The sequence below is a fragment of the Delphinapterus leucas genome, unplaced genomic scaffold, assembly GCF_059928025.1.
Source record: "Delphinapterus leucas isolate spDelLeu-1000000601 "Yukka" unplaced genomic scaffold, BTC_Dleu_Yukka2 spDelLeu_asBTCV2_sq25, whole genome shotgun sequence".
Classification (NCBI taxonomy): domain Eukaryota; kingdom Metazoa; phylum Chordata; class Mammalia; order Artiodactyla; family Monodontidae; genus Delphinapterus; species Delphinapterus leucas.
The window spans coordinates 700,497-717,850 of NW_028322234.1; the positions used below are offsets into that span (position 1 = coordinate 700,497).

General features: G+C 45.5%; 1 pseudogene across 1 annotated transcript in view; it reads left to right on the forward strand.

The window, feature by feature from the left end:
• LOC149743995 (glycine cleavage system H protein, mitochondrial pseudogene) overlaps positions 1–17,354 on the forward strand; it is a 57,152-nt pseudogene that overhangs the window by 7,518 nt on the left and 32,280 nt on the right. The gene's annotated exons all lie outside the window — the stretch shown is intronic.

Consider the following 17,354-nt stretch of genomic DNA (forward strand, 5'->3'; position numbering starts at 1 on the left):
TTCTTCGTTGCGGTGCGGGAGCTTCTCATTGAGGTGGCTTCTCTTGTTGCGGAGCACGGGCTCTAGGTGCATGGGCTTCAGTAGTTGTGGCTTGCAGGCTCTAGAGCACAGGCTCAGTAGTTGTGGCATATGGGCTGAGTTGCTCCGCAGCATGTGGGATCCTCCCGGACCAGGGATCAAACCCGTGTCCCCTGCATTGGCAGGCAGATTCTTAACCACTGAGCCACCAGGGAAGTCCCCTCAACCCATCTTTTGAACGTTGCCTCTGTTCTGGTCTCTCTTTCTTCTTTCCTTCTGGAACTGCAATTAGAAATATGTCAGATCTTGTAACTTCCGTAGCTTCTGTATTTTCCATCTTTTTGCCTTCCCATACTTCTCTCTGGTTCGTTTCTTCTGAGCAGGTTTCCTGTTCTCTAATTCATTCTTCAGCCATGTCAAATCTGCTGTTAAACCCATCCGTTCAGTTTATAATTTGAGTTTCGAGTTTTGAGTTTCTATTTATTCTGTTTTTGCATATGATACATAATTTTATGGAGTTCCCAGTTCCTTGCTGAAATTTTCAATTTTAGTATTTAATTTCTTAAACATAGTAAGTATAATTTGTTTTACAGTCTGGAGTTCCTCCAGCTCTATTTCTCTTGATTATTATTTCCAGAGGTTTTTGCTCAAGGAATCTTGCTTCCTCCTGTGTCTGGTTATTTTTGTATGTTGAATATTGTGTTTGTGAAATTATCTGTAGAGATAATTTGAAATGGGGTGATTTTGTCATTCAAGGAGAATTTGCTATTGCTTTTGCCAGGTGCCTGGAGGGATTAGCAAACTGAGATCATGTTAGTTCATACTTAGGGCATGATGTTTCCTGGGGCACCTGGATGAATCAGAGCTTGACTGCCATTCAGGGCAGGGCTGGTTTGCTTTCAGTTAACCCTTACTTCTGGGGTGCAGTCCTTTGGGGCTGAATACAGTGTCAGGCTGGTTTGTCAGTCCCCCCCACCCCCCGGCCTTGGCAGGCCCTTGACTCTGATTTTTGTCTCTAGCCATGCAAGGCCACTAGAGGTGAGCTTGACCTCTTAGCCACTTCTTTCCAATTGGCAAAAGTTTCTGGGGGCAACCACAACATCAAGTATCAGGGTCACCTCTTTGGAATCCTGTCCTCCCTGGGACCTCGGCATAGCAGTTCCTCAATATCTTGTTAGCTCTTTGATGCTTTTAAGAGTGAGTAAGTGAGTGTGTGGTGTGTGTGTGTGAATTCCCTGGCTGTCCAGTGGTTAGGATTACAGGCTTTCACTGCATGGAGCCCAGGTTCAATCCCTGGTCAGGGAACTAAGATCCTGCAAGCCGTGCTGCGGGGCCCAAAAAAAAAAAAAAAGTGTGTGTGTGTGTGTGTGTGTGTGTGTGTAAGAATTGTATGAGCATTTGCCCAGCTCCTTTAGCTGTCTTCAGCAGGAGGTTTTGTCCAAAATATCTAGACTGCCTTTACTGGAAGAAAGGTCCTGGTTTGCCTTTTTTTTTTTGGCCGCGCTGCAGGGCTTGCAGGATCTTAGTTCCCCGACCAGGGATCGAAACCGGTCCCGGCAGTGAAAGTGCCGAGTCCTAACCACTGGACCGCCTGGTTTGCCTTTTAAACTATTAAACTATCAGTGTGGAGGGTGGATCAGAAAGTACAAGAGTGGTTTTGGGAAGACAAGTCATGTTAATCCATGTGGAAGATGCTGTAAGCTTGGATGAGGGCATTGGAGGCAGAACTGGAAAGAGGACAGATTTTGAGAGCTACTCTGGATGTTGAGATGATGGGCTTGGTTTTTTGTTATGTTTGGCATGAGTAACTGAATGTAATAGTCCCAGTCTCAGAAACAGGTGTCTGAGAGGAAGAACAATTTGGGAAGAGAAGATCAACAGTTTGGCTTTGGGTATGTATATTTGATGAGGCTTTGGGATGTCCAAGAGAGAATGTTCCATGGGCAGTTGCATATTTGGGTCTGGAGTTCAGGCAGTGATATATAACATTGCGAGTCTTCAGTAGGAAGGGGGCACTTTGACCCTGTGGTTTTCTTGAATGGAAATATTTTAATTAGAATTTTTGCCAACACTGATGATTTTTTCTTGGGTCAGTAAAGCATTTTTTGAATAAATTGCATTAAAGCAAATTATTTTGATGGAAAAATTTAAATACAGAACAGTCAAACGACTTCTTATTTTTTGCATTTAAAGTTTATTTTGCAAATATTATTTTCATGGTTATCACTGCTTTTCAATTTTTTATTCAATCTAATTTTAAAATAAAATCAATTTCTTCATCAATCAGTTAGCATTTCCTTTTGCGACTGTTATGTCTATCAAGTCCAATCTCCTGGATCAGGTTTTGCAGATCTAAGCTATGTCAAGAAGATTTGAATTTTTCCAACATTTTAAAGCCAGTCATAACATTTTGCCAATGCAGTTTCAGCTGTTGTCAGTTTTATTTGGTGGTGTTCGGTGGAAGGGTGATAGTTTGTCTCTGTTTCTTAGGGAATCCAGGAGAAATTTTTGAGGAGTTTTGTGATCAAGACAGAAATGGAGAGTGAGAGAATAGAATAGTTGAGGAATACCAGGACATGGGGAGAGAGGGAAGGAAGAGAGGAGAAAGGGCAGAGCGGGGCAGAAAGAGAGGGGGAGGGAGAAACAGAGGATTTGGGGAGACGGCAGAGCATGCAGGGTACAGCAGGACAGAATACCCTTGGGGTTTAAACAGACAGGGTAAAAAATTGCCCTGCTGTCGCCCTCTGTATATCACTGAAGCCCTGAGGTTCAGATTCTCTGGAGAGAGAACGGGGCTCAAGATCAAGGCTGGTGGGACTACCAGATGTGAAGGCAAGTCAAGGAGGATGAGGAGCCAGCGAGACCCTCAGAGAGGGTGGAGGAAACCTGGCTCGGACCCCTGCCTGCCCTCCGGCTCTGGCTGGGCCCAGGTGTGCACACACTGCCCTGCCCGTCATGCAGTCCATCGGGAAGGTAGAGTGACAGGGAGCCCCGCTCAGCTGACCTGATGGGAAGACTCGTGGTGCGAGTGCTTTGCTGTGCTGAAGGGAGAGGCCCCTGCAAGGACGGAGTCCTGCTGTTCTTCCGCAACTCCAGGGGCCCCGGATCTCCTCACTGTTCATGAGCCCAGCCTGAGGGTCACCCTGCAGAGACTGGACTGGAGCAAGGAAGCAGGGGTGCAGGTGTCTGGGATTCTACCGGCTCTTTGATCCAGAATGGTGGGTCGGGTCTGGGTTCATAGGGCCGAGCCACCCTCACCAGGCCCCCCAGCCAGGTGCTGCTGCCCTGCCCTGAGCCACCTGGGACCTGTCTGTAAGGCAGCCAGGTTTAGCAAATGAAAACACAGAACTCCTAGGCAAATTGGAAATCCAGGTAAACAATGAGTTATTTTTTATACCACTTTTTAATACTAAAAAAATAATCTGTCTGAAATTGAAATTTAACTGGGGGTTTCAGTGTTTTGTCTGGCAACCTTACACTCCTCCTGCAGTTCTCCCCTCCTTTCCATCCCCACCCCTGACTCAGGCCCACCTGAACTACTGCAGCCCCCTTGAATCCTCTGCAGCTGCTTCTACTCTGGCCCTCCCTGGGCCATTTTCCACACCAGTCACCAGTTTACTCACCCAACACACATCTCTGATCTTGCCACCTAAAACCCTGCCCAGAGGCTGCAAACTCAAGACCCATAAACATGTTTGGTGGTGGTGGTGGTGTTTTCCATCATAACATTTCACTATAAAGACTGGATTTCTGGCTTCTCTTTTTTTTTTAATGTGAAGCTATGGCAGCCCTGAGCCCAGATTTCCACCTTTGCCTCTGTCACAGGGAGCCAAGAATGCCTCTCCCTTTCAGAAAGGCCCTAGTCTGCACTTCCCCTGGGTCTCGTGGGCCACATTCATTTCCTTAACCTGCTCTTGTTCCATCTGAGCTTTTGACCCCTGATCTGCTAAAGTCAGATTACCAAGCTTGACATTCAAGACCTTTCCAACTCAGAAGACATCTCCTCTCTCCCACCTTCTTTCTCCCTCCATTCCTTTTCTTACCTTCTTCTCCTGGCCCATGGAACACTGGATGGCTCCTTAGCCTGTTCCATCCTGGCCACACTGTGCCAGCACCTACTGACCCGTCTGCCTAAAAGATGATCCCCCTTCCTGTGGTCGCATCCTGGCCCAGGCAACAAGGACAGCCTCCCTGAGACGCCCTCTGTTACCTCCCCACTGAAAGGTGCTCTCTGCGTCTCTTCTCTGGCCATACACAAAACCATTTATGTTCATTGCCAGCTTCTTTCTCAACACACATACACACAAATAGATCCCCATGGCTGAGCATCCACTCTGTAGATGCTGGGGAAACAAAAGGAAAATGACCTTTGCAAGCTCCCAGGCAGGTGTGGCAGAGCTCAATGGGCAGGGCTGAGAACAGATTCCCCTACAAAGAAAACATTCAGCTGCCTCTAACTTGGAAGAGGAATTTCCCAGACTGAGGAAACAACCAGGAAACTCAGGAAACTGAGCCTGAAGGGGTGTGGCCCACCTGGAGCCAGTGGGAGCGACTTCATGGGGAAGGGGGAAGGTGCTGGAAGCAGTGGTGCCGGATGTGAGCAGTCCCAAAAGCCAAGCTCAAGACTTGACTCTAGCATAAGTAATTGAAGACCAGTGGAGCTTTTAAAGCAAAGAAATTAGGTAATGAGTTACTAGAGTTACTAGAATGTAAAACCCATGAGGTGCAGGGATTCTGGTCTGATTTACTTTCAGAAGGCTGGTAACTACTGAATAAATATTTATGTAATATGTGAATGAGTGAATGAATGTGTTGCACGAAGGTCATTCTGGCAGCAGTGAGAGGACTGACAGGAATGGGAAGAGCCTGGGAAGGGAAGTCAGGAGGTGTGGGGAATACCAGGTCCCAGGTGAGGTCTGCATGGACAGGGGGAATGTGCAGAGGGCTGGTGGGGCCACCTCTAAGGTGACTTAACTGCCTTTACTCTGAGGGTTGGGCCTTCATCTTTGCAGCAACTCTGCATGGTGTCTGGCCCAGAGTAGCTGCTCAAGAACTATTTGTTGAACTTTCAGCAAAAGAGTGTTCTATGTCTACTCAAAGACAGAGCCACGTGCTCTTGTCTCCAGCAGTATGGTGGCTGGTCTGGAATTTCCTCCTCCAGAAACGGGTCATTCTTACAACATTTCTTCTCAGTTTACTTAGAGCTTTTGCACACATTGCTTCATTTGATCCTTATCACAGCCCTGAGAAGTGGGAACCATTAGCTCCATTTCACAGTTGCAGAGACAGAGGCCAGGAGAGGTTGTATGACTTCACCAGGGTAAAACGTGGGAGAGATGGAATTCAGACCCAGGTCTGCCAGTGTCCACATCCAGGCTTCTTTCATCATTTAGCTGGAAAGATGTGAGTAGCAAATGTGAAAAGGCACACGACGGCCTGTGGATTCTGTGCTGAGCAGGTATTAATGGTCACAGGTTATGTTCATTGAACACTTCCTGAGTGCCCGTTGTAACAGGGAAGAACAAAATCTGACTCCATGTTGGATCTGTTTCTTTTACTTTGACCTTTGCTTTCTGTTACTTTTCTTCTGTCTATAGCTATAGACATACATAATGGCCTGCCTCAGGGAACCCTGCCCCTCTGCCTGAATGTTAAACCAAAGTGCCTTTGTTCAGCTCACAGGGAAACACCCTGACCCTGCCCACCTGTGAATGGCTGCAGAAAAGAACTTAACACATCCCCTCCCCCGAGGCTGGCCAAAACCAGGAGATATTTTGCAAGACTTATGGCCTTTTTACTTTACTTCCTCACCTCCTCCCCCCTCTGCTCTATAAAAGAAATTAGCATCCAGACCCCATAAGATGGTACTCTAGGACGCTAGTCTGCCATCTTCTTGGACACACAGTTTTCTGAATAAAGCCGCTATTCCTTGTCTCAACACCTCATCTCCCAACTTATTGGCCTGTCATACGGCCAGCAGAGTGAGCTTGGACTCAGTAACAAGGTGACATGAGTCACCTCATTTATTCCTCAAACACCCTCTGAGTTTGGTTTGTCACTCTCTCCATATTACAGACGTGGTAAAGTATAAGGGGTGGGGAAGGGCTGACACTGCCAGGGAAGGCCTTGGGAGGAGGTAAGCCTGTGGGTGGGGGAGGAGGAAGGCATTCCTGGAGGGAGGCCTGGCTTGAGTAAAGGTGTGGAGAATTGGGCAAAAAAGTGTGGGGCTTCCATCAGAAGAGGGGCAGAGGCTAGGGGGGCATGTTAACCAAGGCCCTGGCCTGTCGGCTCTCTGGAGGAACCAGACCTGGCTGATTGAAGTCTGGCCACAGTAGGTCCTAGGGCGGGGACTGGGGTGATGGGCGTGCACTGGGCAGTGGTGAGGAGGAGGCAGGAGAGGGAGAGATGGCTGCTGGTCAGCATACTGCAGGCCTGGTCCAGGTGAGAGATGGTGAAGACCTGAAACGGCAGACATCAAGAGGGAGGGAAGAGGCTTTCCCAAGGAAGGATGGATGGGATAGGTCAGCAACCGCCTCTGAGTGTCACATTCGGTTTTAGGTGACACATTTTTATCAATAGATGCCTGTAGACCAGAGATTACATACTGGTGTCCATAGGTTTTTTTGTTGTTTGTTTTTTGTTTTTTTTTTTTTTTTTTTTTGCGGTACGCGGGCCTCTCACCGTCGTGGCCTCTCCCGTTGCGGAGCACAGGCTCCGGACGCGCAGGCTCAGCAGCCATGGCTCACGGGCCCAGCCGCTCTGGGGCATGTGGGATCTTCCCGGACCGGGGCACAAACCCATGTCCCCTGCATCGGCAGACGGACTCTCAACCACTGCGCCACCAGGAAAGCCCCATGCCTGCACAGTATTGACTCATATAGTGTTTTGTTTTAATTAATTACCAACTTAAAAAATCAGGACATTTCAAATACAAATCCAGATTTCCTGTTTCTACTGGAAAGTGAGAGAAATGGCAATAATGGGGCCCCACTTCTGCATGGTAACAACCGGCTTGTTTCCAGTAACTGAGGTACCAATTGTTTCCAGTAACCGAGGTACATACTCTCTTTGCTGCAGTCGCTGCCACTCTCTGTTGTGCTCCATCCACCTCACACACTGATGTCACTGGCTTGGCCCCTGTAGGCACTGAGTTTGCAACACCTGATATGGATAAACTGTAGCATGTCTGGAGGAGGGGACAGATCAGTTAGTGACTTGAAACATGTTATACAAGACCAGCCAGAACAATGGGGGATATTTACCCTCTGGAGGTGTGATTGTAGCCTTCATGTTTAAAGGGCTAAGATGCAGGCGGAGGAGGCAGGTCTGTTCTGTGAAACCCTGGAAAAAACTTAGGACCAGTGAAAATGTGTGTGTGGGAAGCAATTTTCAGCTCAACCTAAGGCCGTTTTTCAGCATCACAACTGTTTCAAGATGTAACAGGTAATGTCAGGAAGTGGCCAACTCCCTGAGTGGAGGTGGGGGCAATGTACAGGCTGAGCCTGGACAACCGTTTCGCCTCAGCCATTCAGAGGGAATCCAAGTGTTGCGTGTGTAGCTGAACTGCATGCCCTCGACGGTTTCTTCAGCCCTTCATGGCTGGATTCTGTGCCCATGCCCGGGTGAGGGAGAGGGAATAGCTAAACTGGCTCCTATGTAGCTGTCCTGGAAGCCTGAATGTGGCTGCTGCTGCTGCTGGGAGAAGCGGGGAATTTAGGCTGCAGCTGAGTGGCAGGAGGGGCAGGATAGTACGTTTTCTGTGGTGCAGCATGAAAAGCTTTGGGTCAGACCATTTGGGTCTGTAAGAGGAGAGGCATGTTGGATGACCTCCAGGGACCCTGCCTGCTTAGGCCACCTGATGCCCTGATAGGAGTCTGGATGGCTAGGCCCTCTGTCCAAGAGGGACAGGGTAGGAGTCGGAGTAGTGGGTGTTGGGGGTTCCTGAAGGCAGCTGCTGTAAGCGTACTTCCTAAATAGGAAAGGTTGTGATATTGTGATTTAAAATGATAAATATATATTTGGTCTTCTTGTTTCTGGCACAGAGCTCCTAAAACCCTTGGAATTTCCTAAGCGATAAGAGAGATTTAAAGTGTCCTTTGTTATGTTAATGAGGTGACTTTTGGTCGCACCTAAGGATGAGGACTGTTTGCCTGGAGAATCAACCATGTGATTAGAGGATCGGAACTTTCAATCCCACCCCCTGACCTCTGGAGAGGGGAGAGGGGCTGGAGGTTTGGTCAGTTGCACTGGTCAGTGATTTAGTCCATCATTCCTTGGTAGTGAAGCCTCCATAAAAATCCAAAAGGATGGGATTTGGAGAGCTCCTGGGTTGGTCAACACCTGGAGATTGGGAAGAGTGGCGTGCTCGGAAAGGGTGTGGAAGCTCCGAGCTCCTTCCCCATACTTTGCCCTGTGCATCTCTTCCATGTGGCTGTTCCTGAGTTACATCCTCTTCTTTCTTTCTTTTTAATTTTTATTTTATTTTTTAATTTTTTATTTATTTTTGGCTGTGTTGGGTCTTCGTTGCTGCACGCAGGCTTTCTCTCGTTGCGGCGAGCGGGTTGGGGGGCTACTCTTCGTTGCGGTGTGCGGGCTCTAGGCGCACAGGCTTCAGTAGTTGTGGCTCATGGGCTCTAGAATGCAGGCTCAGCAGTTGTGGCACACAGGCTGAGTGGCTCTGAGGCATGTGGGATCTTCCCGGACCAGGGCTCGAACCCGTGTCCCCTGCATTGGCAGGCAGATTCTTAACCACTGCACCACCAGGGAAGTCCGTTATATCCTTTTCTAATAAAGTGGTGATCTAGTAAATGTTTTTCTGAGTTCTGTGAGCCACTCTAGCAATTAATTGAATCCAAGGAGAGGTTCTTGGGAATCTCTTGATATAGCCAGTTGGTCAGAAGTGAAACCAAATGCCCCCCAAACCAAGTTCCCCTGCTGAGTTTTTTTTTTTTTTTTTTTTTTTTTTGCGGTACGCGGGCCTCTCACTGTTGTAGCCTCTCCCGTTGCGGAGCACAGGCTCCGGACACGCAGGCTCAGCGGCCATGGCTCACGGGCCCAGCCGCTCCGCGGCATGTGGGATCTTCCCGGACCGGGGCACGAACCCATGTCCCCTGCATCGGCAGGTGGACTCTCAACCACTGCGCCACCAGGGAAACCCCCCTGCTGAGTTTATGATTAAATTCTCTTTCCAAAACTTTATTCCCATTCTTGTCTCACCCTTGTTTCCCTGGTGATTGAGGAGGATCAAAGAAATGGGGGGATCAAAACCAAGCAGGACCCTGCAGGGCCCTTCTGGATACAAAAGCCCCTCTTTGTCTCCTGTTTCTTATTTATGGAAAAAGGCTTTAGTCTCCTAGACCTTCCCTGAGTTCCAAAGAGGGGACTCAAACAGTTACTAATTAGGGAAGTGAGGGAATGCAGAAACAAAGGAAAAGCTGTCAAACAAGGAAAGTAAAGATAGCTAAAACAGTAGTTCAGCCATAAAGCAGAGTCCTAGCTCCTCCTCAAGGGATACACATAACAATCTGACACATATCTTTGAGCTCTTCTGCAGAAACTAACACCCACCCGCACCACCCAGGTGGAGGATGGTGACCACATGCTGACCACAAGCACTACACCCCAGACTAGTTAGAACCAGAAGGTTGATGATTAAGATTACAGAAACATCACCCTATTACCTTACCATGAACCAGTCAGAAGAAAGTCCATGAGCTGCCACCGTCACCCCAAATACTGCCTTTAAAAACCCTTCCCTGGGGCATTCCCTAACTGTCCAGTGGTTGGGACTCTGTGCTGTCACTGCCATGGGCCTGGGTGCAATCCCTGGTCAGGGAAGTAAGATCCCACAAGCTGTGGTGGAAAAAAAAAAGAAAAGAAAAAAAAAGAAAAGAGATTTATTTGAGCCAAACTGAGGACTATAAACCAGAAGCCAGCCTCCCAGATTACTCTGAGAAACTGCTCCAGAGAAGCATGGTTTTCAGCACAGCTTTACTTCTTGGCAGAACAAAGAACATTAAACAAGTCAGGGATACATTTCTCGAAGGTTTCAAAAAAACCAGACCAGCACATACACAGCAAGTCAGTATGGCCTTAGCACATGGGAGGGGAGTCTTATCATTGAAGGAGTACCAGCATTGGCGTCCCAGGAAGGGAGGCATTTAATCTTTATTTTTAACATGAACATTCTTTACTTCTGGTCAATGTGCCCTTTTCTTTAATAATTAAAGCAGGTGTACAGTGTATGTTTGATAGGCCACAAACAGGTTATTCTAGTTAGCATAAAATTCAAGTTAACTCATGTACAAGCCAGAATGACTTCCCCATACCTCAATATGTGAACATTTCTCTTATCAATTGGTTGGCGATGTGGGAGAAAAACCCACACGTTGGAACTGGGGTGCAGAATTGGAGGAGCATATACTTCCCTAAGTTCATCCTTTTGTTGCAGGAAGGGGGACCCCTTCCAGGGCCCTAGAGTGGCCTCTTGTCTAACACTTGGAAATGAATTGTCTGAGGAGACACGTGTGCTGACAAAGCAAGAGACTTTATTGGAAAGGGGACCAGCGTAGAGAGCAGCAGGGTAAGGGAACCCAGGAGAACTGCTCTGCCACGTTGCTCGCAGTCTCAGGTTTTATGGTAATGGGGTTAGTTTCCGAGTTCTCTCTGGCCAGTCATTTTGACTCAGGGTCCTTTCTGGTGGGGCATGCATCACTCAGCCAAGATGGATTCTAGCGAGAAGGATTCTGGGAGATTGGTAGGACACATGGACTGGCATCTCCTCTCTCCTTTTGACCTTTCCCAAATTCTTCCAGTTGGTGGTAGCTTGTTAGTTCTGTGTTCCTTACCAGGACCTCCTGTTGTAAGATAACTCATGCAGGTGGTTACTGTCGGCCTGGCCAGGGCGGGGAGTTTCGGTTAGTGGTTCCCCTGACTCCCTGCTAAGAGACTTCATACTCAAGATACTTCTTGGGAATTGGGGCGGAGGTCTCTTTCTTCTGTGACTACTTCCTGCCGAGAGTGGACATAGTCCTGCCTAGTAGAGTAGAAGTCTCTCTCTACCTGATCTAAATCGAGGTATTCTGTGTCCAAAACTGGCATTCACCCTTGTAATAACAGCAGTTTAGCCTGAGACTGTTGGACCCTGTTGGACATGTACCTTGTAAGCAGTTGAAATAGACAGGGGCCAAACAGGAGGCCTAACAGGATGGTCATTGCTGGGCCCAGAAAAGGAAGGCAAAATTTGGGGCGAGGGCTTCAGGGTATGTGACTTTCTTCTGATTGGTTGGTGGTGAGGTAACAGAGTGGTGCTCCAGGAACCTTGAATTCAGCCTTAAGTTACCATCCTCCACATGGTGGGGGCCCCAGCTCTGTGGAAGAGCTCAAAGATATTCTTATGCATACTCCTTGAAGAGGAACCAGGACCCTGCCACAAGGGTGCACCACCATTTGATTGCTCCTCCCCTGTTTCTGCATCCCCTCCCTTCCATGGTTAGCAACTGTTTGAATCTGCCCTTTGGAACTCAGGGAAGGTCAAAGAGGCTGAATGAAGCCTATATCCTACAAACAAGAAACAGGGGACACAGAAAGGATTTGTACTCCGGAGCCCCACAGAGTCCCGCTCAGTTTCAATTCAGGGAACTAGATGACAACGGCCCTGGCCACTTTCTGCTAAAATGGGGCATAGTGCTGCCTCAATTTGGAGAATAGACACTGAATTGGAAATATTTCTCAGTTCTAAGTCCTGTATCTGAGTCTTGTATGATCAAAATCTCAATCCCTTGGCCTGCCATTTTGATGTAACAGACCCTATTAAAAGTAGTTGGAGGAGTGACAACTAGAATTTTAATAGACAAAATCAATCTCATTCCCTGAGGAATTCAGAAGAATAAGTCTGAAACCCAGTCTGGACTGCACACCTTGAGGAGACTTGTAGCCAGGTAGCCAGTTGTTTGCTTTTATCTAAGTAGGTTTAACTTCCAATGTGGTATTAATATATACATAACAGGAGCTATTGGCCACTACACGTCTCCTTTTCCTACTATCTGATCAAAAGCAATTTCATTTTCTGAAAATTTAACAGTTACAAGAGGATATCTTGAAACCATAAGGTTGCAGCTACCAGCTGCCAGCAGACATTGTTTTGAGAATGGCTGGTGGCATCCCAAGTCTGACACAGCTCAGAAAACTCAAGTTCTTAGCAATACAAGGACTTGTCTGAAATCACGTCCATAATGCCACCTAGTATTACCTTGGATGTCTGAACCACAGCTACTGCATTTTGACTTTCAATTGCATTTCTCTCCTTAATGGCCAAAGCAGATGTCACCATTAATGATTTTAGTGATTTTCTAGATATGAGAAGATGCAAGAATTTGGACTCATAAAGTCTTTTCCTGAAAGTATCTAACTATCTGAAGACCTGTTCTGCCAGTTTTTCCAGAGCACAGAGTGCCTCATTCCTGATCTCCACCCTGAACTCCTTTCAGGGTGTGTTGAAGGTCAGTGGCTGCAGTGGCCATTGACCTAATCCTTGCAGAGGCAGATGGCAAGTGCCAATTTTCAGTTGGCAGGGCCCCTTCAGGGTCATAAATTTGACCATGGTTTAGGGGGCATTTCATGACCATTTCATCTCATGGTGCTAGGAATGTTCATTCCCAGGTCTGGAAAGGATCCTGCTGATAGGCCACTCAATGTGCTATTACTGGACTAGGCCTTATTAACAGTAGCCAAAAGTCTCTGGACCACCTGTCTTACTAAGTCTCTTATGGTCCAGGAAAATATTCCCTCTTGTTGCTTCTTTCCATATCTAGAGTTACACTGTTACAATCATTGATCTCATATGGAACTATATATCATCATTTTATCAGAGGCTCAGTCACACATTTGGTAATTCAAGAAACAGCAATTTTGTAAAACAGGCAATATAAATATAGTACTGTTAGCAGTATTAGTAAGGTCATAAGCAAGAGTATAAGTCAAGAACTTCCATTGGGTGCAGCCCAGTATATCCCAGGTCGTCTGACTTAGTCTGTTCTGTACCAGTCCTTATCTTTAAGGGAAGTTTTATATTGGTATTGTCCATGAGGCACCCAGCCCAATTTCCTAGTGTTACCAGGCTGGTTATCCCTAGTATGGTTTAATTGTCCCCAACCTAAGGGAGCCTTTAAGTTTAAATGACCATAGCCTGGTATTAACTTCCTGGTTGCAGATCATGGACCATTTGATCTTCAGCCAAAGACAGATTACTGAGTTAAGTTTCAAAAACAAACTTAGAGAGTGTCCTATTAATATTTCAATTTAACTTTGCAACAATATAACATAATAGCAAGGAATTATCTGAGAAGTGAGTCTTAGTGAATGTAGACCTCAATAAACAGAATTAGAATTTGATATCCATTGAAATATCTCTCTCTCTCTAAAATTACCCTCATTTTTGTCAAATATAGCCAAATTAAGATTAATTTGTTTCTAAAGTAAATCTGGTCCATCAACCACATAGGCTTTTCCACACTGACTCTGGTGTAATTTCTCAGGAGTCTCAGACTGAATTCCCCAAAAGGCCTCTCTGGGCCAGGAAATCCATGCCGAGAGTGCGTCATCAAGTTTTGCCTTGGTGAATTTCTTGCTTTTAGAGGTCCCCAAAATATCAAGATTCCTACACCTGTTAGGAGGTGGCCTTCCTAATTTATCTGATAAAGCTGCTGGGAACCTAAAAGTTTCCAGTTTCTGGAGGGAACAGATAGAGAGCAAAGATAAATATTTCAATTCTGCTTACAAAGGTATAATTTACCAAATTACTGTAAGTCATAATTAGTTTGAAGGGAAGGGTTTTTCTTACAGCTGGAAAACACAGATTTAAACCAGTAATTTTTCAGATAGAAACCATAAAAATTATATCAGTATTCACCAGTTCACTCAGTCCTATGTAACTAATCCTTTCATTAACAGTTTTATGAAGCCATCAGGTTTTTCCTTAGGATTCTTTAATATCTTACCCAGGGCTTCCCTGGTGGCACAGTGGAATCTGCCTGCCAATGCAGGGTACACGGGTTCGAGCCCTGGTCCAGGAGGATCCCACATGCCGCGGAGCGGCTGGGCCCGTGAGCCATGGCCGCTGAGCCTGCGCGTCCGGAGCCTGTGCAGCGCAACGGGAGAGGCCACAACAGTGAGAGGCCCGCGCACGGCAAAAAAAAAAAAAAAAAAAGCCATATTCAAGTTTTGTACCAGCTTACTTTTAAAATTCATTTATTCAGTTAACTTCAATCTAAACCTAGACAATCCTGACCATCCACAAACCCTCCATCCCTTTCTGTATCCATATTAATCTGTCCCCCATTCTCGTCTCCATCCAGAAACAACCAGTTCTATGGCAGACTCACTTTCTTTTCCCTTATTAAAATGCAATTCCATCCCTCATACCTTGTTCGCTGAAAACACACATCCTACTTCCCTACTGTATACTGAAATGTTTCCTTTATTATTTTTATTAGCTTTAATTACCTGTTTAGAGTCTTCAACTCTTAGAAACCGTCATTTCTAGTGAAAACTAAGTAGTAAGCAATTATGTACTGTTTTTTACATTAGCATTCCGTAGATTGGTGAACATAAATACCAGTGATAATTTCTAAAAACATTTGCTTTCTTACAGAAAACATTTCAGGGTGGCACCAAACATATTCATTAGTAGTCCTAAATACCTTTAGTTTTTCTGTTTAGTAATTGATGTCTCAGTATCTTATTTTACTTCGGAATGACCCAGTTATTCAACAAACTTTCATCATTTAACTTAATTTAATGTTACTCTAAAATTTTATGTTACCAAATATCTGGAGAGATCATTGTCAAGTAGGCATTCCAAAAACATAGTTATTCCCATAGAGTTTACCTAAAAGTTCTTATCTCGTTTACTTTCCTCAAAAGTTTTTTTTTGAGTTAACTTTTCTTGTTGACAGATTTGTAACAGATATAATAAGGTTTTATATGACTTCTATTAAACCTAGTTACAATAAAGGTATTATACTTAATGCTGATGACCCTAAAGATGTGTCTATATTAATTAAATTAACAAACTTTATAAGTTTAATACCAGATATTAATTTAATACAGAATATTTCCCAGTTCATGTGAACCTGAAATTAATTCTGGCCAGTTAACTTCTATATTTTTGAGAATTTGTATAAGCACTTAACTTCCTTTAAGCCAATTAAGTAGAGCTCATTGAATTAATTTTGATAATACCGTCCAAAGGACATATATACAATGCACACAGACATATAGACAAATACAACCAGAGATCTCATAGCTTCATTTTCTAAACTTAGTCATGAATCAGGTATTAAAATATAAAACTCACTAGCTTATAAATAATAGTTGAAATAGGCAAAATTTAAAAAGGCTTCTTACTGTTTTTTTTTTTTCCTCAGTCTCAGAAATTAGAGATGGTCTAGATAAGATAAGTGATCCTGAGAGCCCTGGTCTCAAGGCATGGATCGAGAAAAGCAAGTTCTCCTAGAAGGACTTATTCCCTCAGGGTCGGAATTCTGAAAAGACGTTTTATCAAGCTTGCCTTTTGTAACTGTATATGCAAAAAGAACCAGTTTGGGAATTTTGAAGAGTTTTACCTACACCAATTTTCTCTGGAGTCTGAACAATATGGTGGCCATACAATGTTATAATAAAATATCATCTCTTTCTTAGTCGCCGGCTCATAGCTAAAATGTTTCCAGTTAGTCAGAATTTGCCCAAGAGGGATTCACAGTGGAACAGAACCAGAATTTCCCATTTCACAAGACAGGATGTGACTCATAACAAAGAAGAGGTCCCACCAGCATCGCCATTTGTTGCAGGAAGGGGCCTAGAGTGGCTCTTGTCTAACACTTGGAAATGAATTGTCTGAGGAGACACACGTGCTCACAAAGCAAGAGACTTTATTGGAAAGGGGCGCCAGGATAGAGAGCAGCAGGGTATAAGGGAACCCAGGAGAACTGCTCTGCCACATTGCTCACGGTCTGGGTTTTATGGTAATGGGGTTAGTTTACAGGTTCTCTCTGGCCAATCGTTCTGACTCAGGGTCCTTCCTGGTGGTGTGCGCATAGCTCAGCCAAGATGGATTCCAGCGAGAAGGATTCTGGGGGTTTGGTAGGACATATGGACTGGTGTCTCCTCTCTCCTTTTGACCTTTCCTGAATTCTTCCAGTTGGTGGTAGCTTGTTAGTTTTGGGTTCCTTACCAGGATCTCCTGTTGTAAGATAACTCATGCAGTTGGTTACCATCGGGCCTGGCCAGGGCAGGTAGTTTGGGTCAGTGGCTCCCCTAACACTTTTATATAGTTTTAACTTCTGAATCATGAAAATGTTTTAGATATTCAAAAAGTAAAGTTAAACTGAAAAAGATTTAAAAAAAACAAACCTGAAACAATACGAATAAAAATTACACCCAGTTATGTATCAAATGAATAACATAACCAACCACACACACTTAAGCAACTTTGAAGCCAATAACAGGACATTTTCTAAGGCTAAAAAGAAGTGACCAGAAACTCTCACCTTTGCTTGGGAGGCTTGTTGAAGGAGTGATTTGGGGTGTATTTCTGAAAGGGTTCTGTGTGTGTGCAGGATACATGTATTATCTTGTGATTTTGAAGGAGTGTTATTTGCTTGAGCTCTCTGGGACTGTTTATAGCAAAGCAAACATTTTAATAAGTAGATACACACCAAATAACGCAGCACTTGGGTTGCCTCAGGCTGTGAAAACAACGCATACCCCACCCTCACCACCACCCTCCCACCACCCCCCCCCCCCCCCCGCCGCAAGGCGGTTGCATGTCCCTGAGTGGACAGCGCCCCCTGCAGGATGATGTTTGCTGAGCGCCTGCCTCCCCCACCCCCTCATACAGTTCTTGTGTTATTTATTACAAGTTACAGTTTTACTAACACCAAAACTCGGATCCTCCTCCTTCCCCCAGATTTTATAGGAGAAGATATCTGTACTCATAAAGTCTTTGTCTTTCTCACGATTCAGTTATGGGCCAATGGAAAGGACAGTTTCCACAGTGGGACAGAATGAGGTTAGAGGGGTAGAGTTGCCTCTTAATAGTTTACAGACAGATGTCTTAACCTGGGAGAGTCCCACCTTCATCCTGTGGAGATAATGGAAAAGTAGCTCTCCAGATGGTGGTGAGGATGAAATCAGATATGGGAAGAGGCTGTCTCAACATGAGTTGGGTTATAAAACCAAGGTGGGAGGGCATGGGGGCCACAGATCTGGAGCAGCCAGGATGAGCCAGGTGGCAGCTCTTTGTTGGGTGTCCTGCTTAATCATTGGGTCAATGGCTG